The sequence below is a fragment of the Budorcas taxicolor genome, chromosome X, assembly GCF_023091745.1.
Source record: "Budorcas taxicolor isolate Tak-1 chromosome X, Takin1.1, whole genome shotgun sequence".
Lineage (NCBI taxonomy): Eukaryota > Metazoa > Chordata > Mammalia > Artiodactyla > Bovidae > Budorcas > Budorcas taxicolor.
Genome location: NC_068935.1, coordinates 119,228,688 through 119,254,969, shown reverse-complemented (window position 1 = coordinate 119,254,969; position 26,282 = coordinate 119,228,688).

Here is a 26,282-nt window from a genome sequence, read left to right as displayed (position 1 = left end):
TTTTAACTTTTTTGGTATAGTATATAAGATGTTTTTTAGTGGGAATTTTCTACCATCTTATTATTTTGTCTTTTTCTGTCAAGGTCAAATCAGGTGTTGCCTTCTTATGAAGACTATAAATACCATATTTGGAGTATTGTAAAATGTATTTTTATAAAAATAGACTTGTAGAAATGAACATGTGGCAGGATAATAAATTAATTTAGGGGAAAAAACTAGTATTTACAAATAAATAGTAGTCTCTTGGTCTATTTATTAAGCTCAGTTTTCCTCATCTATATGAGAGCTGTGTCACTGTGACATTAGAGCTTCTTGGTCACACTAAAATGAAAGCAGCATTGACATAGTTGATTGAGTCGTTAATGAAATAGAACTTAAGTTTTCACTTCACCTCAAATCTGCCTTCAATTTTATACTTTTCACCTCTTGCTCAGAGAATTCTAGCACTTAGAATTCCCCGTGTGATTCTGACTTTGGAATGGTATTCCCAGTACCATCACAACTCACCTTTGATAAACCTTTCCTTTCTGGCACCTGTGTCTGCTCAACACTGTGGCAATCTCGGGTAGGCTTTCGGCTCAAGTCTGTTGGCTCTAGATTGATGATTTAATCAAAGATGTTGCTGAGGTCTGGCCTTAGTTCAGAAATCCTGCCTGAGCCTTCAGATCTATGCTGCCTGTACATTTTGTCCCTATGTTCAAGAGGACTGACATTGTTTGGTTTTGTGCCAACCCTGATGTATAACTGGGTCCCTTCCCTGCCTTCCACAATAAAGCCGATCACAACAAGCATAGCTTAATGATTGGAGGCTCATGAAGTCGCCTCATGTTGTACAGCACAAGCATTTACCTTAAAAAGAAACCATCATGCCTTAGCTCCGAATTTTCCAGCCCCTCCTGCACGCCAAGATTTCTTTCTTTTTGCCCTTCTTGAAACAGTCTTTCTGGGTCCTTTACTATCTTACTGAGATTCACCCCTTGCCCTTATTCTTTGCCTCTTTCCCCTTGAATGTTCATATGCCTTTTCCTCTTTATCATGGAGAGAGTAGTTCAGTCCATGCTGTTACTTCTAAACATGCCCATGGCCAACAAGCAAGCAAAGAACCTTCCAGATAAAAGACCTACTGTGCTTTATTTATGACAAATACTTTTTTCCTTTCAAGTTATGATCCATACGCTCTGATCACTGTCAAAAAACAACTCCCACCATAACAAATTCACTGAAAGAAACCACAGTGTATTAGCGTCTATGCAAAGTGTTTGTTCTACTTTGACAATATACAGTGTGGGTTTTAAAATGTACAGTGTCCTGATACATTAATTTGAACTAACCACCATTTATACTGCCAGTCTACTAAAGGAGGATAAATTTAGTAGGATGTGACCCAAGGATATTCAAAATCAGTTCATCTTTCCAAATTTATCCTGCTGATTACTCTGAAATTGGTCTTTGATAATCTAATAGACAAAAAATTCTAGATCATTGACTTCTTTTTCAACAATATAGCATTTTGGCTTTTGTAAGAATTTGATTTCTTTTTTAAAAATTTATTTTTAATTCAAGGATAATTGCTTTACAATATTGTGTTGGTTTCTGACATACATCAACATGAATCAGCCATAGGTATATATATATGTTCCCTCCCTCTTGAACCTCCCTTCTCCCTCCTATCCCATCTCACCCCTCTCGGTTGTCACAGAGCCCTGGTTTGAGTTCTTTTTTCCATGAGTCATACAGCAAATTCCCACTGGCTATCTGTTTTACATATGGTAGTGTATATATTTCCATGCTACTCTCTCCGTTTGTCCTACCCTCTTCTCCCCACCCCACCCCCATGTCCATAAGTCTGTTCTCTATGGTTTCTGAATAGCAAATAGTATTATGGTCCTTCATGCAACAAGGCAGTATTTCTTGTCAAGATGGTCATTGACGGTTATCATCTGCAAATATATGTGCCTTAAAAGCATTGATTAATCTTAGTTATTGCCTTTTCCTGGGGTAGCTATTCTACTTAAAGGTTTGCTTTGTGAACTGAGATGATATTTATTGGTTTTATAGGTTGACCACACCACACTTACTGATATAAAGTGTCTGCTGTTTCTGTGTACGTGGCTAGCTTCTCTGCTTGGTGTAGCCACGTGGCTTCACTCCAGAGCTGCTTATGTTATGCTCTAGAAGTGTTTCTTTTGCCTGCTGTAGGTGATATTAACTCAGCCAGAGAACAGTACAAGGGTTAGAAGGGAATTGTAAGGGATTACAATAATAATTCATTTTTCTCATGGGCCTGCTGAGCGGAATGGATTTCATATTGCTAGAGTTTTAATAACAAGGTCTGATTATGGTCAAAGATTTAAAGCAGGGAATCTTCTTGTGCCATTTTATGCTGCCAGACTGTGGTATTATCTCTTAACTGTGTGTTTTTTGCCAACAATGGCCATCCCAAACATTCAATCCTTGAAGACAATTGGGCAGAAGTGCAGTTTGGCCAATTTTGAGTTTTTGTGGTCATGCCAGTTTGCTCTGATGTCCTGCCAGGCAACCCAAAGGCTCTGTACTACTCATTTTCCTAATCTGAGGTTTAACCTCCTTATCCAAATGCTGGTTGGAGAATACATCCAAGTGACCATGTCACCGTTGTGAGTTGCTTGTAAAGTTTATTTTGCATAAGTTAAAACATCAGTTTTTGTTTTATTCAGTTCAAGGGAGCATATACCTGTTATATTGGGTAAAAAAAAAAATTAACATTTTTTTTTGAGTACACAGGACCCCTGAGCCCCTTCTATATCATGGAGGATTGTGGGGTACTGTTGTGTTACTTTCACTTAATAATTAAAAGTGGTATTCAGGAAGACAACATTCCAACCATGGGGGTGAAAAATGAATACAAGGGAAATAACCTCATATGAACAGGCAGATGATCCAATCAGCCTCTAAAACCAATGAGGTGGAACTGCCCCAACTGTGACAAAGGATCAAATGGACAACACACACTTTGCTGCAGTACACACTCCCCTCTGACATATTAACAAGTGTAGACACACCTGCTCCAGTCCCCTCGGTGCTATCTAAGTCACAATTCTGGGCTGCCTCCAGCCACAGGCACGCCATTCATCTAATCTTTGTTTGTCATCCTGGCTCACTATAAAGGAAGGGGGACAGGCTTCAGAAGAGGAAAATTGGGGTTTGTATCCAGTTATTCGACTAGCTAGCTGTGGTATTTGTGTTATGAGACACCTCCGGACCTCAGTTTCCTCACCTGTAAAATATGGAGAATAATGTGTCTGTCCATGAAATAAAGAACACTGCCTCACACACAATGGCCACACACAATTTTTTTTAACTTTTTATTTTGCACTGGTGTATAGCCAATTAATAAACAATGTTGTGATAGTTTCAGGTGGACAGCAAAGGGACTCAGCCATACATATACATGTATTCATTCTCCCCCAAGCTTCTCTCTCATCCAGGCTGCCACATAACATTGAGCACAGTTCCCTGTGCTAGACAGTAGGTCCTTGTTGATTATCCATTTTAAATATAGGAGTGTGTACAAGTGCATCCCAGACTCCCTAACTATCCTTTTCCCCCATCATTCCCCCCGGCAACCATAAGTTCATTCTCTAAGTCTGGGCCTTCCTCATTCTTTCCTCTTTGTCCTTTTCCATAAAATCTAAAGTTTCACTGTAGGACATTGAGATAAGAGCTCATGCATTTCATCTGGATTGCCGCCCTTTGGCTTCAGTGGTCACAGTGTGTACACTCTGCCCATGCCTCGTGCCCTCAGGAGGTCCTCAATGGACCTAAGCTTTCCTTGGTTAAACCTGCCCCTTGTATGCTGCGCTTTCCACATCTCAGTTGCTCCTTTTGATGTACTCCTTGTCATCGCCCCCTAGTCCTACATTCTCATGAACCCAGAACAGGCCTCAGGCACACTTAATAAGAATAGTAACAAACTTCATATGTTAGGGCAGCTTTTCATTTCTCAGATGACTGGGTAAAATGAAAAGATTATAAAGTCTATTTCTAAGGTATGCAGTGGGCTCATGACAGCCGTGGCTGGACTGCAGAGGGAGGTGAGGCCTATTTACAGAATGAAAGAGTTAGGACCGAGGGAAGAAAAATATAAGAGGGGCCAATATTGACATATTTCACTAATTGGAGGTTAGAGGGAGCGTCTGACTTTGAAAACACCATAGGAGCTCTGATCAGTGTGTGTGTGGGGGGGCAGGTATGTGGGACAGTGCAGCATAGTAAAGTGAAGTTCAAATTGTGGCCTCCCTCATCACTTGCTGTATAAGTTAGGGAAATTGATACCCTTCAGTCTCCACATTTAAGAAAGGTGTTGAAAAGAGAGCAAAATGTGCATAATAATCATTTTGGTTTGGGGGATGTTAAATGATTTAATGGTCATAGAATGACTAGCATAGTGCCTGGAACTTAATAAGTGTTCAGTAAAGGTGAGGTGTTGCTGGTATCCAAGATATTCGAGGACAAGAGCAGAACCATGGATTGAATCCAGTTGATATGGCCCTTTTTCTTGTTTTCAATATGGACTGAAACCTGTTACCTTCATCTGTGGATTGTAAGTGCTGGTTTAAGAGGATTAAATAATTTCCAACCAGATAATTTAGAGTGTCTTGATGTAACACCATCAAAACAATGTTACATCACACAGGAGAAGTATGCCACATTCAGCTCATGTTCTCAACATGGAAATGGTTTAAAACTGTTTAAAAATGTCATATTGAAAGCATTAAAATTAGAAGAATAAGCTAAAAGCATATTCCTTCCATCTGCTAAGGAGATGCGTTTTGAAGAAAAAATTAGTTAACTGTGCCTAACTATCTTTTTGTGACTCAGGACTTTGTGAAATAAAGTTAAACCTTGTTAACATTCTGTTTAGGTATGTGAACTTCATGTTGCTTATTTTTAGATTTCTAAATATTAGTGTTTTGTGGTACAGTTTCCTTGTGTGGGCTTCCCTGGTGGCTCAAACAGTAAAGAATCTACCTTCAGTGTGGGAGATCAGGGTTCAATCCCTGGGTTGGGAAGATCCCCCTGGAGAAGGGAAAGGCTACCCACTCCAGTATTCTTGCCTGGAGAATTCCATGGACAGAGGAACCCTGAGGGCTACAGTCCATGGGGTGGCAAAAAAGTAAGACAGGACTGAGCTACCTTCACTTCCTTTATCAGTGTCACAGTTACCTGGCTTCCTTGCAGACCAGACTAAGCAGAGACCTTTTGTAAAAAGGGAAAGATGCTATTTATAAGCTTGCTAATGACTGCTTATGACATTAGGGCTGGTTTGAATACAACACTGCTAAACTGTCTTAACTCTGCTCAGAAAAATCACTGTAGTTACCATCTTAAATCTTGTCATTTCCTTGATATTGTGAGGTATTTTTGTGAATTTTAGGGGAACACAGAGAGGTCAGCAAGAGGGGCTGTCCAAGTCCCCAGGGACTATGGTCACATCCTCAGGGTGGTGGGACTTAAGATATTACAAAAACAAATCCTTACTGTGAGAGACTGGAACCTTTTAAACTTGCATTTGTGGATATTGAAGCAAACTTAGCACCAGACTTATCCAAAGCTCAAGAAAATCCTCGTTGTCCCCCGCCCCCAAACAGCCTAAGAACTTGGGGAAATTTTAAATTTTCTTTCTCTTTCTCTCCCTCCCTTCCTTCCATCTGTCTCCCGTCCTTTCCATTTGAAGTATAGATTTTCCATAAAAACTTAGGCAAGAATCATTCTGTTCTGGCTTTTATTTTATGAAGTATAAATACTTTTCATTAAGATCATTTAGAAAACAGTCATTAAGTCAGCTGTGACCCTCTTGCTCTTTTATTTGTGAATGTGGTTTGGTTTCCTGGTATCCAAAGAATCCTGAAGGAAACTTCTGACAGCTGAATGTACTTTTAAAAAATTATTATTTTTTATTTATTTGACTGTGCCATGTCTTAGTTGTGGCATGCAAACTCTTAGTTGTGACATGTGGGAATTTAGTTCCCTGACCAGGGATCGAACTGGGGCCCCTTGCATTGAGAGTGCAGAGTCTTAGCCACTGGACCACCAGGGAAGTCCCCCTAAATGTATTTTAAAGCATTCTGTTTTGGTCTGGCAGCTTCCCAAATTCTCTGCTATTCTTTTATCCCAAGAATCTTTTTTCCCCTTTTTTCTGGTGGGGAAACAAGGGAGCTTGAAAAGATCTTGAGAGTGAGAACTTAAGAGTGATGTCTCATGGAAGAGACGGTAACAATTCACACTTGGCTCTATTGAAACCCTCATAAGGCAGGAAGATGGGGGAGAGCACATCTTCAAAAGTAAGATGATCTCCCCAAATGGCTTTACCAACATCTATTGGTAAACTTCTGAAGTAGAAAAGCCTTGACTGTGGAAAGCAGGAGGATTATTTGTGGTGCCAGAGAAGATGAGCAGAGTTGATGGCAGGCTTTCAGGCACTGGGCCTAATAAGGAGAGATGCTGAATCTGGGTTAAGTAGCTGCTCATTCCATCACCAGCAGAGTTGCCTTCTGTAGTTAAATGTGTGAACACTTGCTCTAAATCTTGGCGATCCCAAGGTGGTTCCAGTAGCAAAGTCTTCTATAATTAATTGCATGTGTATTGCCATTCACTTGGGAGGCAGGTGATTACTTGCCTGAGCCTTACTCTAAGACATTACAATATCAATAGCACTACTGATTTTAATTAAAACTTACAAATGTATGCCTGTTGAAATATTCATTATAGCACCCTTGATTGTGAGTGAGAATTCAAAGTCCTCTATGCTTATTTTTCCTATAATAATACTAAGTCCAATTAATAGGAGACAGACTTTGCAGAATATTTTTCTTTCTTTCTAGGTCAGTGAAAAATTTCCATCTGTGCATGCTTTGGTGTGTGTATATGGAGGCGCACTTGGTATTTTTGATGTTATTCAGACTGGACTTTGCCTTTGAACTCTAAAAAGTATTTGTCTATTGTCAAAGCTGGTAGACAAAATAAAATGAGACACATGGGAGAAAAGAGGTAAAAAGGCAGAATGAATAAGCCTTTCATTGCCAGTTAATTGTATTATAATCTTGGTTTAGTCCAATAGTTCTGTACTCTGTGTAAAATATATTGACCTTTATTATAAAACCTCACCTGGACTTGCTTAACTAAGATATTAATATTTAGAGGAAGGGCATCCTCAGAGGTTCAGTGGTTAAGACTCTGCCTTCCAGTGCAGGGGCATGAGTTCTCTTCCTGCGGCAGGGGGAGACTAATATCCCACATTGTTGTTGTTCAGTTGCTCAGTTGTGTCTGACTCTTTGCAACCCCATGGACTACAGCATGCCAGGCTTCCCTGTCCTTTACCATCTCCCAGAGCTTGCTCTAACTTGTGTCCATTGAGTCAGTGATGCCATCCAACCATCTCATCCTCTGTCATCCCCTTCTCCTGCCTCAGTCTTTCCCAGCAACAGGGTCTTTTCCAATGAGTCAGTTCTTTGCATCAGGTGGCCAAAGGATTGGAGCTTCAGCTTCAGCATCAATCCTTCCAGGGAATATTCAGGACTGATTTCCTTTAGGATGGACTGGTTTAATCTCCTTGTAGTCCAAGGGACTCTCAAGAGTCTTCTCCAACACCACAGCTCAAAAGCATCAATTCTTTGGTGCTCAGCTTTCTTTATGGTCCAACTCTCACATCTGTACATGACTACTGGAAAAACCATCAGTTCAGTTCAGTCACTCAGTTGTGTCCAACTCTTTGTGACCCCATGTACTGCAGCACGCCAGGCTTCTCTGTCCACCACCAACTTTTGGAGCTTGCTCAAGCTCATGTCCATCGAGTCAGTGATGCCATCCAACCATCTCATCCTCTGTCGTCCCCTTCTCCTGCCTTCTATCTTCCCCACCATCAGTGTCTTTTCCAATGAGTCACTTTGCATCAAGTCACCAAAGTATTGGAGCTTCAGCTTCAGTCCCTCCAGTGAATATTCAGGACTGATTTCCTTTAGGATTGACTGGTTGGATCTTCTTACAGTCCAAGGGACTCTCAAGAGTCTTCTCCAACACCACAGTTCAAAAGCATCAGTTCTTCAGTGCCCAGCTTTCTTTATAGTCCAACTCTCACATCCATACATGACTACTGGAAAAAACATAGCTTTGACTAGATGAACTGTTGGCAAAGTAACGTCTCTGCTTTTTAATATGCTATCTAGGTTGGTCATAGTTTTTCTTCCAAGAGTCTTTCATGGGAAGTGCCTTTTTATGGAAAACCATAGCTTTGACTATACAGATCTTTGTCAGCAAAGTAATATCTCTGCTTTTTATTTTTTTATTTTATTTTTTTGATTTTGCACTCTTTTATTCTACAGTAATGCTTTTCTATCTTTCTTTATAAAATGACTACAAGTCACCTCTTACTAGAATGTCTCTTACTCCTCCCTCATCTTTTTTTTTCTTTTCTTATTTATTTATTTATTTATTTTTTTACTTTACAATACTGTATTGGTTTTGCCATACATTGACATGAATCTGCCACAGGTGTACATGAGTTCCCAACCCTGAACTCCCCTCCCACCACCCTCCCCATATCATCTCTCTGGGTCATCCCAGTGCACCAGCCCCAAGCATCCTGTATCCTGTATCAAACCTATCTGCTTTTTCATACACTGTCTAGGTTTGTCATTGCTTTTCTTCCACAGAGCAAGCGTCTTTTAATTTCATGGCTGCAGTCACCATCTGCAGTGATTTCGGAGCCCAAGAAAATAAAGTCTCTCACTGTTTCCATTGTTTCCCCATCTATTTGCCATGAAGTGGTGGGACTGGATGCCATGATCTTAGTTTTTTGAATGTTGAGTTGTAAGTCATGTTTTCCACTCTTCTCTTTCACCTTCATCAAGAGGCTCTTTATCTGCATATCTGAGGTTATTGGTATTTCTCCAGACAATCTTGATTCCAGCTGTGCTTCACCCACCCCAGGATTTCACATGATGTACTCTGCATATAAGTTAAATAAGCAGGATAACAATATATAGACATACTCCTTTCCCAATTTGGAAACAGTTCATTGTTCCATGTCTGATTTTAACTATTGCTTCTTGACCCACATACAGATTTCTCAGGAGGCAGGTAAGGTGGTCTGGTATTGTCATCTTTTTAAGATGCCTCAGGGTATGGCCAAAAAAAAAAAGCATATTTAAAGGAAATAGAAAGGCAACTAGCATGGCACAAAAAGAGTGGGAAAGCTATGTGGAATGGGAAAACTGTTGATGAGACTGTTTTGGGTTGGGGACATTTTAAGGCCGTTGGTGGTTTATGGACCAAATGTATTGAGTACAAACTGCAAGGGACAGTAGGGACAATCCAGGCTGGCCCCTTCATTGGACAGATTGCATTCCTAACCATCCTCTATGGTAAGTACTATTTGATACACTGGAAGTGAGGAAACCTTCAATAAGGTACACTATCTGATTCAATTTAGCAGTACTTTTTTATTTATTTATTTTTTCTTTTAATTTTTATTTTTACTTTATTTTACTTTACAATACTGTATTGGTTTTGCCATACATTGACATGAATCCACCATGGGTGTACATGCGTTCCCAAACTTGAACCCCCCTCCCACCTCCCTCCCCATAACATCTCTCTGGGTCATCACCGTGCACCAGCCCCAAGCATGCTGTATCCTGCATTGGACATAGACTGGCGATTCGATTCTTACATGATAGTATACCTGTTACAATGCCATTCTCCCAAATCATCCCACCCTCTCCCTCTCCCTCTGAGTCCAAAAGTCCGTTATACACATCTGTGTCTCCTTTGCTGTCCTGCATACAGGGTCGTCATTGCCATCTTTCTAAATTCCATATATATGTGTTAGTATACTGTATTGGTGTTTTCCTTTCTGGCTTACTTCACTCTGTATAATCGGCTCCAGTTTCATCCATCTCATCAGGACTGATTCAAATGAATTCTTTTTAACGGCTGAGTAATACTCCATTGTGTATATGTACCACAGCTTTCTTATCCATTCATCTGCTGATGGACATCTAGGTTGTTTCCATGTCCTGGCTATTATAAACAGTGCTGCGATGAACATTGGGGTACATGTGTCTCTTTCAATTCTGGTTTCCTTGGTGTGTATGCCCAGCAGTGGGATTGCTGGGTCATAAGGTAGTTCTATTTGCAATTTTTTAAGGAATCTCCACACTGTTCTCCAGAGTGGCTGTACTAGTTTGCATTCCCACCAACAGTGTAGGAGGGTTCCTTTTTCTCCACACCCTCTCCAGCATTTATTGCTTGCAGATTTTTGGATCGCAGCCATTCTGACTGGTGTGAAGTGGTACCTCATTGTGGTTTTGATTTGCATTTCTCTAATAATGAGTGATGTTGAGCATCTTTTCATGTGTTTGTTAGCCATCCGTACGCAGTACTTTTTAAAATCTACATTTTCCAGATTTTCCAGACAAAGTGTAGAGAAAAGTGTGTGTGTGTGTGTGTGTGTATGCACACACACATGCATGCATGTGTGCATATGTGTAGCTTGTCTGCAGTGTTTATGGCCCTGTATTATTTACTGACATGAGAAATAAGGTACTGAAACTTGGGCAGAAGCTGGTCATTCAATTATTGCTACTGTTTTTGGAGGATGTTGATTTCATTTTGGTTTTCTTCCCCTGAAGCCTTTAATAGAGGGTTTTATTTTTATGGCTGTGAAGGCATTGGTAACTCCATTAGGAACATTCCTAGTGAGACTGAATCATACTCAGAATATAACTTCTTTGCTGGGGAAAAACAATGAAAATTATTGGAATTAAAACAAGATGCTTTCAAAAAACAAAAATATGTGGTTTTATTCGAATGCATATTCAAGGCTTAAGCAGCAACAACTGGAACAGATAGGCTGCAGTATCATTGCAGATTTCTTTATGGGAGAGAAAATCTGGTCTTGATTACTTCAAGTCTATGCAGACTCTGGAGAGTGGTTTCAATTAAAACTTTCCCTCTAGCTTTAGATAAATCTTTTTCTTCTTTATTAAAGTTGGTTTGGGGATGAAACTCTTGAAACCAGAAGGAATCATATCATTAAGAGTTTAGATTCAGTGTGTGGAAAGCAAGGTAAAAAAAAATCCAAATTTCCTTTGTAGGTTTCAAGTGAAAGCAATATTTTAGTTATAGTGGTATTTTTAGATAAGATAAACAAATTCCCAGAGCAATGGGACCGAGTTAGAACATCAGAATAGGAGCTCTGACCCCATCTGTAATTTGTTTAATGACTTTGGAGTGAATATCATTCATCTGTTGACTTCAGTCTCTTAACTCAATTGGTGACCTTCTTCTCTCTCTTTCTGCTTTTTTTCTCCCATCTCCTGTGCCAAAATTTCTTTTCACAAAAATGACTTGTTTTCAGCATGGCACTAGGCAGGGAGAAATCCCTTGATCCTCTACTTTGCCCTTCACTTGAACCAAATTTAACTCCCTGTGTTGAAAAATTGCTATTCATCCAGCTGTTTCCCAGTAGATACACTCAACACTGTCTTCAGACAGATTGGAATTTTCACTTCTTTTTGGAAGACTTCAAAGGAGGTGATAATTTACTCTTCCTTTTAAACTCATCCCAATATTCAACAAACTTTCAGTTTTTGTTCTTTTTGTTTTTGAGTTTAATATTTATTTACGCTTTAAAGTATGACTTATATACAAAGAGGTGTGCAGATCTTGAGTGCATAATTTGCTGAATTTTGACAAATGCATGCAACTGTGTAATTTATACTCCTAACCAGGATATAGAAATTTCCACCCCCCACCCTGAAATGTTCATCAGTCTTTTCAGTTAATATTCCCTCCACAAAGCAACAACTTTTCCAATTTTTTTCACCATCAGTTTTTTACTCCTATTTAGAATTTCATATAAAAGGCCTTATACAGTATAATCTTTTTAGTCCAGCTTCTTTTGCTCAGTATCCATGAGATTCATTCATGGTATTGACTAAATCAAAGGTTTGTTTCTTTTACCACTGAATCATATACTGCTGTATGAAAGTGAAGTAGCTCAGTCGTGTCCGGCTCTTTGGGACCCTGTGGACTGTAGCCTACCAGGCTCTTCCCTCCATGGGATACTCCAGGCAACATTACTGGAGTGGGTTACCATTTCCTTCTCTGGGGGATCTTCCCAGCTCAGGGATCGAACCCGGGTCTCCCGCATTGCAGGCAGACTAACCTCTGAGCCACCAGGGATTCCCTATACTGCTGTATAGGTAGATCACAATTTTTAATCCATTTCCTATTGAGATTTGGATTGTTTTCCAGTTTGGGGCTATTCCATATAAAGCTGCTATGAACATTCTTATACAAATTTTACTTCCTTTTCTTTTTTTCTTTTGCTTTTGGTGCATGTTGAAAGACAGTTCCTAAAATAGCTCTCAAAGATCCCCACTTTCTGCTTTTCCTACTCTTGAGTGTCACCTGCATTGATTAACTCAGTCTTAATGAGTAGAATACAGTAGAAGAGATGAGATGCTACTTTTGAGATGTGGTTCTATCTCTCACTCTCCTTTGGCCTGCCAATTTGGCGGAGCCAGCTTTCATGTCATGAGATGGCCCCAGGGAAAGGCCCATGTGAGTCAGTTTGGAAGGTGAACTGCTCAGGCCTTGCCAATAGCCACATGAATGAGCTCTGAAGCTGATTCTTTCTGAGTTGAGCCTTGAAATGACTGCAGCCCTGGCTGACACCTTGACTATGACATCATAGGATGCTCTGAGCTTGAACCACCCAGCTAAGATGCTCCTAAATTCCTGACACCAAGAAAATGTGAGATAATAAATGTTTGCTGTTTCCAGTAATTGTTTTCGGGTGATTTCTTACACAGCAGTAGATAGCTAGTACAGTCCACCTGAGTGCCCATGGTGTACTTTTATTTATGCTTTCAGTTTTATTGAGATATAATTGGCCTACAGCTCTGAATAAGTTTAAGGTATACCACAATATGATTTGTCATACATATATTATGAAGTGATTACCACAATAAGTGTATCTCAAGCTATATTTATACACTGAATAGTATTTTCTTGTCTATAATAAAAAAGAATGTGGTATAGAAAGGAGGATGATTTTCAAAAGTGCATGCTAATAAGTTTCATATTAAAGTTAGAATTGAAAATGTTTGAATTCATTTCTTCTTTAAATTTCCCTTTGAAGACATTTCAGTGAATTAAATTTTTACCTATAGAATACAAAGTGAAAGTGAAAGTTGCTCAGTTGTGTCCAACTCTTTGTGACCCCATGGACTATACTGTCCATGGGATTCTCTAGGCCAGAATACTGGAGTGGGTAGCCTTTCCCTTCTCCAGGGGACCTTCCCAACCCAGGGATCGAACCCACGTCTCCTACATTGCAGGTGAATTCTTTACCAGCTGAGCCACAAAGGAAACCCAAGCATACTAGAGTGGGTAGCCTATCCCTTCTCCAGTGGATATTCCCAACCCAGTAATTAAACCTGAGTCTCCTGCATTGCAGGTGGATTCTTTACCAACTGAGCTATCAGGGAAGCCTGTATAGAATACAAGTAAACTTCAACTTTCAAATATTTGGCTTTTTAACCACCTAAATTTTAGGTATTAGATATTGACCACCTCTCTGTATTTCAATAATTATTAATAAATTAATACTTTTATACATGAATTGATAAACATTTCAAACTATTGAACAATGACTTGGCTTACTAGGCAGCAGTTTGCATCACACCATCTTCTTTATTTTAAGCAGTTATTTCAATATATTCTTCATTTCAGTCTTGCTACTAGTATTTTTAAATGAGAAGTAAGTTTGAAAAAAAATGCTATTAACATCGGCAAGATGCTTTGGTCTCATAAATTTAGTTTAGACAACAGCAGAATTGTGCTGAAAATGGTGATTCTTTTGCCTTAACAGCATGCTCATGGATTTATGCCAGTAGACCAACTAAAGAAAAAGAATACAACTAAAGAAGATAAACAATATGTGAGAAGACTTTGTTCAAGAGACAAAATGTAATTAGTGCTTTTATAATCTTTTTTTTAGTTTTCTGAGAACAGAACATTCCTTAAAAACAGGTTGTAAAATCCAATTGACATGTTCCAGTTCTCATTTTACTTGACCTTGTATGTTAACTGTTTCTCAAAACCATCTCTTGTCTCAACTTCTATTCTTCACATCTCAGTCACTTCTCTTTCTCTTTTTAGTTCATCATCTTCTTTCCTGCTTCTAAATGTTAGAGTTATTTAATGCTAAAATCTCAGTCATTTCCACCTCTAACGCTGTACTCTCCCTTGACAATCTATTGTAAGCTTATGGCTTCAAGTTTATCCTCAATACAGATAACTTACAAATCTTAACTGTAGCCTAGAAACGCCCTCTGAAATACAAAGCTTTATTTTGTTCAACTGAATACTTAACATGTGTTTGTTGATGACCCAAAGACACTAAAAACACCTAATGTCCAACCAAACCCAAGTTCCATTCTTTCTTTCAAATCTGTGTTTCTTTTCTAGCTCCTTAACTTCAGTTGTGCAAGCCAGAAATCCAGAGTTGTACTTTATATCTCCCTGTATCAACTCCATAGCCAGTCCTTCACCAAGTCTTACTGTCCTTCCCCAGTGTCTTCTGAATCTATCCACTTTTTTCCTCCCAGACAGCAATTTGTTTCTCTCCAATTTGTTCTTCCCATTGAAACGATGTATTTTCCCCTCAGTAGCAAATGGGATCTGTCATCTCTCTATCTCTCTGGCCAAAACTCTTTAATAATTTTTTAACTCTTTTTGGATAAAGTCAGGAGATTTTGTTATTTGCTTTTTTTTAAAACTTTGCCTGCAAGCCCTGTGTTGCATATTTTCTCCATTCCATCTTTTCAACTGTTTCTCCCATAATCTCAGCAATCTAGTTTCATGGCACTGTTTTTCTGTCCAAGGATTTTGCATATGATATTCTCTCTGACTGGGACATTCTTTTCTTTCTTCTTTCCAGAGTTAACTCCTTTCCATCTCAGCTTTTTTTCACTCTCTCAGGGAAGTCTTCTGTCTCTTTTCAAAGTTCTCTCTCCTTGACCTTGCACCCAGTGTTTCTCTGCGTTGCTAGATCTTGCGTCTTGTCAGATGCCATCACCCTCTCTTCTTTTCATATATGGAGAATTTGAGGTCAGCTACCTGACAATATCTCCAAGCTTATATACCTCCAGCCATTTTTAATACAGTTGTCAGGCATGCCAAAGACTGAAGTGCTGGAGATGAAATGTCATTGTGTATGTTAGTCACTCAGTCGTGTCCGACTCCTTGCAGCCCTATGCCCTGTAGCCCACCAGGCTCCTCTGCCCATGGGATTTTCCAGGCAAGACTACCGGAGTGGGTTGCCATTTCCTTTTCCAGGAGATCTTTCCAACTCAGGGATTAAACCCAGGTCTCCCTTATTGCAGGCAGATTCTTTACTGCCTGAGCCACCAAGGAAGCCCCGAAATGCCATTAGTTCTTAGAAAAAGTTCTTAGCAAAATTAAAATTAAAGATCCCAGAACTACACAATATACCCTCATTAAAAAATAAGGTGTCATTGGAAAAAGATTGTTACCAAGTTCAAGCTCGGTCTGCTCGTTGCAGTTGGCAAATAATCAGGAGATGAGGTGTTGAGGCGAGAATAGTTATTTTATTCAGAAAGCTAAGTGTCCAAGAAGATGGTGTACCAGAGTCCTAGAGTACCACCTAATTGGGATTTGGATGCTAGTTTCTTTCATAGAGCAGAGAGAGGGAGGAGGTGAGGAAGTAAAGGAAAAAGGCCATAAGTCTTACAAAATGTCTCCTGGGTTGGTGAGCTTTGGAGAGGGGATGTGTTCATTTCTTCTTTCTTGCAGCCATTCGCAAATGACCAGGGTCAGAATATCTCCCTGTGAGCTGAACAAAGGCACTTTTGTTGTTGTTCAGTCGCCAAGTCATGTATGACTCTTTGCGATCCCGTGGACTGCAGCGTGCCAGGCTTCCCTGTCCCTCACCGTCTCCTGGCGTTTGCCAAAGTTCATGTCCATTGAATCGGTGATGCCATCCAACCAAAGGCACTTTACTTTACCGTTTAGGCAGAGGGACAGAGTTCCCCGAGGCAGGCCATTATGTATGATTATAGCTCTAGACAGAACCAAAGCAAAGGTTAAAGTGAAAGAAACAGATCAACACGGAATTATCTTTTGTTCTTCTTTGTTACAAGTTGGGTTAATCGTGAATAATTATATGTATGTGAAACACTTCTTTGTAAAAGGTGGATGATATAGGTGCATGTTTAAATCCTAATGATAAAGATCTTGTTAAGAGGAAGAGATGAGCGTAGAGAGGTGGATAGTCTCTGGGGATGAGGTTCCTGAAAATGAGGGAGGGAGTGATGTATCAGATGAAGGTGGCATGGCTGATGTTCTTTTGAAGCAGGAGAAAGGGGTAGAGGTGTACATTTATGGTAGGTTGCTCCGTTCAGGTTGGTTGATAACCTCAGCATTTTATGTGAATGATTAAGCATGGCCATCTTTTAGAACTGGAAGAGCAGTGAGGATCAGAGATTTGAAGAGGAGAGGGTTGAAAAGCCTAAACTCAGAGTGGGAATTAAGCTGAGAAACATGAGAGGATTTCTGGTAACTGTGGAGCTTTCAACTCAAGTTATGGTACAGTGTGCTCCACTGTGGGACCTTCTCCAGCAGCACCCAGCTGACCTGGTGCAGGCTTAGAGACAGCAAATGTTCAGTTTCATCCAGATTGGGGGTTTACTTAGATAGATATGAAGAAAGACAGATGGGTGATTAACTATGGAGTATTTACCTGTTTTTCTTTTGAAATGCTAATTGTGATCCTCTTGTCCACTGAAGGAGGAAAATGGAAAAAATCAGAAAGGCTGATGATTGGGAGAAAGCCATAAGGGCAGTGGCTTTGTATTCCAAATGAAAAAATATAATGAATAAAAATGATTTCATTTCCCATCAATGTTTGGAACTATTTCTGTTTATCTGAAACTTTAAAAATTGTTTGTTGTGAATCTCTTGTCAACATACTATAATTTAATTTCCCATCTGTGAAGACTGTTACAGGAAGTCATAAACTAATTCAATAATATTTCATCCAAGGACAGAAAGCCTAACATGCTGCAGTCCATGGGGTTGCAAAGAGTGGGACATGACTTAGCTACTGAATAACAATAACAACAGGCTGTACTTTGCCTTAATTGGCTGATTCCAAGCCTGTATTTGCCCTGATTGGCTGACTGCTACTTTAGGGGTTAGATCTGAATAGATATTAAATTAAGACTTTTAGCCATAGTCTGGGTAAATGTAGCTGGCCTCCAACTTCAGATGTATTTCCAGTGTGGCGTATCCTCAACCTAAATTATAATCAGTCCACATTTCCTTTTGCTAGTGTTGTTTGGGCTCCGTATGAAGTCCTTTCAAGTTTCTTCTCTGTTAACTTCCTAGCTTAAATCTACATGTGTGGAATCTACCACCTAAGGCTCCATTAAAAGCTTTTATGTGACTACATCCTCTTTCCAGACCTGGTTTGCTCCCTCCTGACTTCCTTTTGGGGACTTTAGCCTTATGAGTAAGTCCCTCCTCTCCTACGTGTATTTTCTTTCAGGTCTTCCAATTCCCTATTCTAGTTTTCTTTTCAACCCAATTAGAAAGTGCTAAAATTCCAAATGAGAGAACTGTTTAAATAAAATATACAACATTCATAGGATTTAATAATGTGTTTTAGAGTACTTAACCAGTGTTTATGATATGCCAAAAGAAAAATCAGGTGATAAAATAATGTGTATAATATTGTCTCCATTTTATAAAAATATTATGAATACATGTGTTTTCTTAAAAGCACAAGCATAGTTACCAAATATAATTACTGGGTAATAAGTGTTTTTAGCAAATATTAATGCCTTTTAGCAAATATTCTGGCTCTCTGGGTAGATGGTAGGATTGTACATGGCTTTTTCTTTTGACATTGTGACTTGCTTTGGCCTATGAAATGGGAGTGGAATATATGTGTCACTTCCAAATGGTACTTTAAGAGCTATCTCAAGACTTGTGTTTCTCTCCAGTTGCTACTCTAGTTGCAACTGAGTAGAAGCACTTGCCCAAATGTTGCTTCCATTCGCCTAGTTTCTGAGTGACTGATAAGTGTGGTGCAAACTCTGTAATGGTCATCTAGAGACTTGAGAGATTTTTTGTTACCTCAACATCATCTACCCCATCCTGAATGACTCGATATTCCTTTTATAATTTCCAAAAAGCACAGATAAGCACAAAAGAAGAAAGGAAGACTCCTTCATGATGCTGCACTGTATATATATAGTCCATTTTCGGAGTAGTTGTGTTTTTGCATAAACTATGCCAATTTGCCTGCTTTTAAAAAAATACTGCAAGTAATTGTGATAACTGTAAGTGATCACAAAAATGAACTGTCTTGTGAAGAACCATATTCCTCTTTTTCTGCCACATGAATCCCTTATCAATATTGACACATTATCAGAAATACTTCGACTCAGGGTTGACTCCAAGCAGATGGAAAAGTAAGTGATCTGAGGCACCCGAAGCCTCTCCTTCCTGTTACCTTCATCTCCCTCTTCTTTGACTTCCATTTTGCTTCTCTACTTATGGCTATTCCTGAAAAAGCTATTGGGTTCCTGTTAGCAGGAGATAAGTACATTTACTGCACGGAGACCTTAAGAATCCTTCATACGTCTCTTAATTATGTCCTTAATTATTTCTATTTCACTTTGAACAATATTGAACTCCTAAAGTACCTCATGATTAAACGAAAGTTTAAAAAAGATGCTTGTGTAGTTCTTGAGTGCACATACAGTCCATTAATAGATTAAATGATAACATTTGTGAGGCTTTGAACCAATCATTAGTGAATATTAACTTAGCTCCACTGAACAGTGAACTCTAGAAGATTAGTAGAAATTTCTTTGGAGACACATATAGAAGACAAAGAGTTTACAGAAACCATTCTATATTATAAACGATTACTGTGAAAGAACAGTGAAAAGATTTTAGTGTTTATTGCATCAATATTTTCTTTTATTTTGCTTTCCTCTAACTCTCTCACCAACCTATTTCTATTCACACATTATGATACATAGGCTTATGTACCCAGTACCCTAAGACTAATGTCAGTTGTAAAAGTATGGCATGGCATTTTACAAAAATTGCAAAACACATATTATGCAAATCCTCCTCAGCATCTTGAACATTAAAAGAATGAAGAATAGTATCTTTCTTTATAAATTCATTTTCTATTGTCAGAGCCAAGACTCATATGACCTTGCAGCTCACAATTAGGATTGCAAAAGAACTCGCTTTGACAGGCAGCCAACTCCATAAGAGAAATAAAAGAGCAATTCTAAAAGTCAAAAACAGGCTGTTAGATGAGGCAGGCCATGAGGAGATGGCTCTTCTTTTGCAAGCAAAACTCATTATTACAGAATGACACCTTTCAGGACTGAAATTTTCAATCCTAGAAAAAATAATAAGGTGAAGTTGCCAAACAAAGATGGGGCTTTCATGCAAATGTCTTTGGTAATTAAAGGGAGGGTGCTAAATGTGCAATATTCCTTCTAAGCAGAATTGTTTCTAAATTCAGGGGTATGTTCACACTGTAGTCTATGAGGCAACAGCTGTTCTTAAGAGGACGCTGTCAATGTTGATAAGTTACTTTTAAAACGAAATCTGTTTGCTGAGCTCATGTTGTTTGGGAAACTATAAAGAACAAAATCTTTAATGCATTTTTTTTCTTTGAAAAAAAGGGAAAAATCCTATCAATTGCAAGCAAAAGCAGTTTTTGCAAAACCCACAACCTAGAGATCCTAGGGTAGGATCATTTCAATGAGGGAAGGAGGAAATTACAAAGCAGATTGAAACTCTGCATCCTTAATCTGTGGGTAACAGTGTAAACTCTGCAAATGCACCAATTGCATTGTATTAATTTTTTGTTGGGGTGACTTAGTGCAGGACTGAAAGATGTTTTGAATAGCTGCCCTTGTGTTTGTTTTCCAGGACACACGATTTATTGTGGGTCTGCTTGTTGAGAGTGATATTCTGGCCAAAACACTCTTGGACATCGTTCTTTATTTCATATGGTAGTTTGGGCATTGTTTAACTACCCGGGTAGAACAAAGCATGTCATCTAGTGTCTGATGGGAAAAAAAGAGGGACTTCCCTTGCACTTCAGTAGTTAAGACTCTGTGCTTCTACTGTAGGAGGCGCAAGTTCTATCCCTGGTTGCAGAACTAAGATTGCACATGCTCTGCTGTCAAAAAAAAAAAAAATCAAAGACCAAACAAACAAAAACTCCACATGACCAAGAAACCTCCGTAACAGCTCTGGCCTTAGGGAAAATATGTGAGAAATGATTTTCTCTCTTGACTGTGGTATGCTTCTTCATCCTACTCAATTCTATATTTGTTTAATCTTATTCAAGGGCCCAAACCAGGCCAAAGACAGACCCAGTCAATTACATTGTTTTCTTGTAATTTTTGTCCTTTTTAGACACCAGTTTCTTGTGTCATCAGCATGGGGGCCTTTGCTGGGTATAGAATCAGAGTGCTAGAGAATATATATATATATATTTTTTTTTAAAATATAAATTTGTTTATTTTAATTGGAGGCTAATTACTTTACAGTATTGTATTGGTTTTGCCATACAACAACATGAATCAGTTCTAATGAGATAGAGAGTATATTTTTAAAGTTTACAACTTCTATTAAATACACATTTCTGTCTCTTATTTTTGACTGATGACCTAATCTCTGCTCAGACATTACATTTGGGGACAGTTTTAATTGCTAGAAAATAAATTTTCTCTCCTATTAAACAAAAAATAGTTTTACCTGTAAATTTTACCATTTGAGCTACACAGGAAGCCCCCAAAATGAAAGTCACTCAGTCATTCCGACTCTTTGTGACCCCCAAGGAATTCTCCAAGCCAGAATACTGGAGTGGGTAGCCTTTCCCTTCTCCAGGGGATCTTCCCAACCCAGAGATCGAACCCAGGTGTCCAAAATTGCAGGTGGATTCTTTACCAGCTGAGCCATTACCTAATAGTTACAGTTTTACCCTCTGCCCTGACAGAATAATCCCACTTGGTTGCATAATTAAGGACTGTGAACTCAAACCTTAACACCTTAACACAGCAAGCATATCAAGAACTCAACTCGTGTTGGAGGCATCTGCCAAGATGGTGAATCAGAAACATAAAAAAGAGGGACTGCCCTGGCAGTCTAGTAGTTAAGACTCTGTGCTTCTGCTATAGGAGGCACAAGTTCTATCCCTGGTTGGAGAACTAAGATCGCACGTGCTGTGCTGTCAAAAAATAAAAATAAAAATCAAAGACCAAACAAACAAACGAAAACTCCATATGACCAAGGAACCTTCATAACAGCTCTGAAAGTAGACCTTTGGTTCTCTTCCATATAAGAAAGAAATAAAATTTATATTTTGAAAAACAATAGTAGCAAAAAAAAAAAACTCAAATTTTGCACTGGAGAGTTAGAGTCTTTTTTCAGAAGAAATGATTTAGGATGTTCAGCTTGAAGATAGTAAGGACTGAGCAAAACGTGATCAATTTTGTGTCACATGTTGGAATGATTTTTGGGTAGAAAAGTAATTCAGCTTTTTGAATATGGCCCCAAAAGGCAGAATTGGAGCCAATAGCTGGAAACCAGTGGCATGCAGAGTCTAGATTAACCAAATGATAAACATGACCTGTTCCTCATTAGCAGAGCATCTCAGATTGAATAGTTGGATTTGGTGACTTCTGCAGTGTCAGACTTTATTTTTGGGGGGCTCCAAAGTCACTGCAGATGGTGACTGCAGCCATGAAATTAAAAGACGCTCACTCCTTGGAAGAAAAGTTATGACCAACCTAGATAGCATATTCAAAAGCAGAGACATTGCTTTGCCAACAAAGGTCCGTCTAGTAAAGGCTATGGTTTTTCCTGTGGTCATGTATGGATGTGAGAGTTGGACTGTGAAGAAAGCTGAGTGCCAAAGAATTGATGCGTTTGAACTGTGGTGTTGGAGAAGACTCTTGAGAGTCCCTTGGACTGCAAGGAGATCCAACCAGTCCATTCTAAAGGAGATCAGCCCTGGGATTTCTTTGGAAGGAATGATGCTAAAGCTGAAACCCCAGTACTTTGGCCACCTCATGCGAAGAGTTGACTCATTGGAAAAGACTCTGATGCTGGGAGGGATTGGGGGCAGGAGGAGAAGGGGACGACAGAGGATGAGATGGCTGGATGGCATCACTGACTCGATGGACGTGAGTTTGAGTGAACTCTGGGAGTTGGTGATGGACAGGGAGGCCTGGTGTGCTGTGATTCATGGGGTCGCAAAGAGTCAGACACGACTGAGCGACTGAACTGAACTGAACTGAAGGAGCTATGGGCTTCCCTGGTGGCTTAGATGGTAAAGAATCTGCTTGCAATGCAGGAGACCCTGGTTTGATCCTTGGGTTGGGAAGATCCCTTGGAGAAGGGAACGGCAACCCATTCCACTATTCTTGCCTGGAGAATCCCATGGAGCCTGGCAGGCTACTGTCCATGAGGTCACAAAGAGTCAGACATGACTGAGTGACTATCAGATCACAAGGAGCTATGGAACTGTTACAAATCTAACAGGAATATTAAAAAATAGTAATATATTTAGAAGATATATAATATTGTGTAGCTATGAAATATGAGGTGGGAGTATAATGGAGAACTGTTAGAGGAGGCTGAGAGAAGAAAAATAATTTGGTAAATTTAAGATAGATGATCTGGCTCATGAAAGTTAATATAATAGTAATTTTTTAAAAAAATCTGTTTTATCATGATATAATTTATGTACGATAAATAGACCAACTTTGTTTACATGGTGAGGAGTTTTGACAGATTTAGGCATTTATGTATCCATCCCCACAAAATACAGGAGATTTCTACACCTGCCCCCAGAAGTTCCTTTGTTCTCTTTCCCGTTCAAATCTCACTTCAGGCCAGGATTATGTTTTTGAGATCTTCACGTATTTCTGTGTACAGAAATACTGGAGTGGGTAGCCTCCATTCCCTTTTTGGGTGGAGGCCATGTGACCTGCGGGATCTTCCCCAACCAGGGATTGAACCAGGCCCTGCAGTGAAAGTGCTGAATCTTAACCACTTGTCCACCAGGGAATTCCCACAATAGTTTATTCCATTTTATTGCTGAATAGTATTCCATTGTATGGATAAACTGTAACTTGTTTATCCATTCATCATTTGATGGGCATTTACATTGTATCCAGTTTTTGGCTATTGTGAGCAAAACTACTATGAACATTCAGGTCCGAATATTCTTGTGGATGTATGTTTTCATTTCTCTTGGGTAAATACTTAGAAGTTGAATTTTTGAGTCATAGAGAAAGTTATGTTTAACTTTATAAGAAAACGCCAAACTAATTTCCAAAGTAGTTGTTCAGTTCAGTTAAGTTGCTCAGTTGTGTCCGACTTTTTACGATCCCATGGACTTCCCATGCCAGGCTTCCATCACCAACTCCTGGAGCTTACTCAAACTCATGTCCATTGAGTCGGTGATGCCATCCAACCATCTCATCCTCTGTTGTCCCCTTCTCCTTCCACCTTCAATCTTTCAGCATCAGAGTCTTTTCCAGTAAGTCAGTTCTTCACATCATGTGGCCAAAGTATTGGAGTTTTCAGCTTCAGTATCAGCCCTTCCAATGAATATTCAGGACTGATTTCCTTTAGGATGGACTGGTTGGATCTCCTTGCAGTCGAAGGGACTCTCAAGAGTCTTCTCCAACACCACAGTTCAAAAGCATCAATTCTTTGGTGCTCAGCTTTCTTTTTAGTCCAACTCTCCATACTGGAAAATCCATAGCTTAGACTAGAGGGACCTTTGAAGGCAAAGTAATGTCTCTGCTTTTTAATATGCCATCTAGGCTGGTCATAACTTTTCTTCCAAGGAGCAAGCGTCTTTTAATTTCATGGCTGCAATCACCATCTGCAGTGATTTTGGAGCCCAGAAAAATAAAGTCAGCCACTGTTTCCATTGTTTCCCCATCTATTTGCCATGAAGTGATGGGACCAGATGCCATGATCTTCGTTTTCTGAATGTTGAGTTTTAAGCCAACTTTTTCACTCTCTTCTTTCACTTTCATCAAGAGGCTCTTTAGTTCTTCTTTGATTTCTGGCATAAGTGTGGTGTCATCTGCATATCTGAGGTTATTGATATTTCTCCCAGCAATCTTGATTCCAGCTTGTGCTTCATCCAGTCCAGCATTTCTCATGATGTACTCTGCACATAAGTTAAATAAGCAGAGTGAGAATATACAGCCTTGACGTACTCCTTTCCAGATATGGAACCAGTCTGTTGTTCCATGTCCAGTTCTAACTGTTGCTTCTTGACATGCGTACAGATTTCTCAGGAGGCAGGTCAGGTACCAATGTATATACCCAGCAGTAGTATAGGAGAGTCCAGTTCTCTCACGTACCTGCCAACATTTGGTATGGTCAGTCTTCTTAATTCCAACCATTCTAAGGGGTATGAAGCGGTATATTACTATGGCTTTAGTCAGCATTTCTCCACTGAATAATGATCTGAATCTTTCCTTGTTGGCTATTTGTATATATTCTTTCATGAAGGTGGACCTGCCTTTTCTAAGGTAACTGCCAAATATAACAGTGGTAGGGTATTTTTATATCTAGAGCAGGGCTAGGAGACTTTTTCTGTAAAGGATCAGATGGCAATTATGAGTTCCATATGTGCTGTGTGCTAAGTCACTTCAGTCACGTCTAACTCTTTGGGACCCCATGAACTGTAGCCCTCCAGGCTCCTCTGTCCCTGAAGTTCTCCAGGCAAGAATACTGGAATGGGTTGCCCTGCCATCCTCCAGGGGATCTTTCCAACCCAGGGGTGGAATCTGCATCTCTTATTTCTCTGCATTGGCAGGCAGGTTCTTTACCACTAGTGCCACCTGGGTATTCTTGCAGATCCTCAGCTCGGATATGGCAACATGAAAGCAGCCGTAGACTGTACACTCGTGTGTTCTGATAAAGCTTTATTTACAAAAAACAAAACAAAACAACCAAACAAACCAGATGATGGGTCAGGTTTGGGTGAACCCTGGTCTAGAGGAATGGTATAAGTCCATTTTGTGGGAAATAGTTCCCCTGCGTATACCACCTTTTTCAGAAGTTAAAGACAGCCTTGAGTGGAGATGCTCCTCTGAATTTAACTCTGCTAAGCAAATGAGAATTGGTAATGGTGAGAGCTAAGGAAAAGAGGGCTGGACATATTCATAATGGCCTTCATATATCCTGAATAATTTTTAAAAGTGTTAGTTATTTAAAAAGGCAATGTTTATAGGCTGGAAGAATTAGCATCATTACCAGTAAGTCCTTCTGAGAACAGTCCAGAGAAGTGTGGGTAGCTTTGCCTTTCAGCATTCTGGTGCCAATATGTACTACAGTGAAAGATTTTTGCTCCAGTGTTCAGGTCATATACACGAGAACTTGGTCTCAGGAGTGATAAGTTGTTAACTTTTTGATGATTCATTTACAGCATCTCTTATAAACTTTGAATCTTGCTAATAGTGAGTTGGGGTCTGAAATGTTCATCCCAAGAAGAATCTAGTTACACCTAAATCAGGGTTGGGTAGAAGAGGAGACATTTTTCTCTAGGTAGAAAGAAGATCTATTTGATTTCACTTATCCTTCCAGAGATAGACCATGTTTGGCAATCCAGAACAGAGGGGATCTAGGTATATGTACAGCTGATTGACTTTGCTGTACAGCAGAAACTAACACAACATTGTAAAGCAATGATACTCCAATAAAAATTTTTGAAAAAAGGAGGCCATGTTTTTCCTAGTTGACTCCTAATAGCTTTTCTCTTATCCATTTAATAGTTTCAACTTTTTAAAAAGCAAATACAAAGTTTAGATAGAAAAGCCAATAATGTAAAGATGTATGGTCATATAAACAGATTTTATGATAAGCTTAAATGACCCCCAGGAAAATGGAAGCCAAACAATTTTATCTACTCAGACATTTTCTGTGTCTGAAAATCCTGAAATTTCTCCAGTGGCTGGCCACACGCCTGCCTATTTGGCCATCCTTTAGTCCCGCCTGCCAGGCTCACCATTTTCCTTCTGTAAGGTTTAGAGAATGCTGTTATTTGCTGGCAGAAAATGCTTCCAGATAGTCCTCTTTCCCTCTGCAACTCCATGATCATTCTTCTCAATTTAGAATTTTTGTCAAGTACTTACTATGTG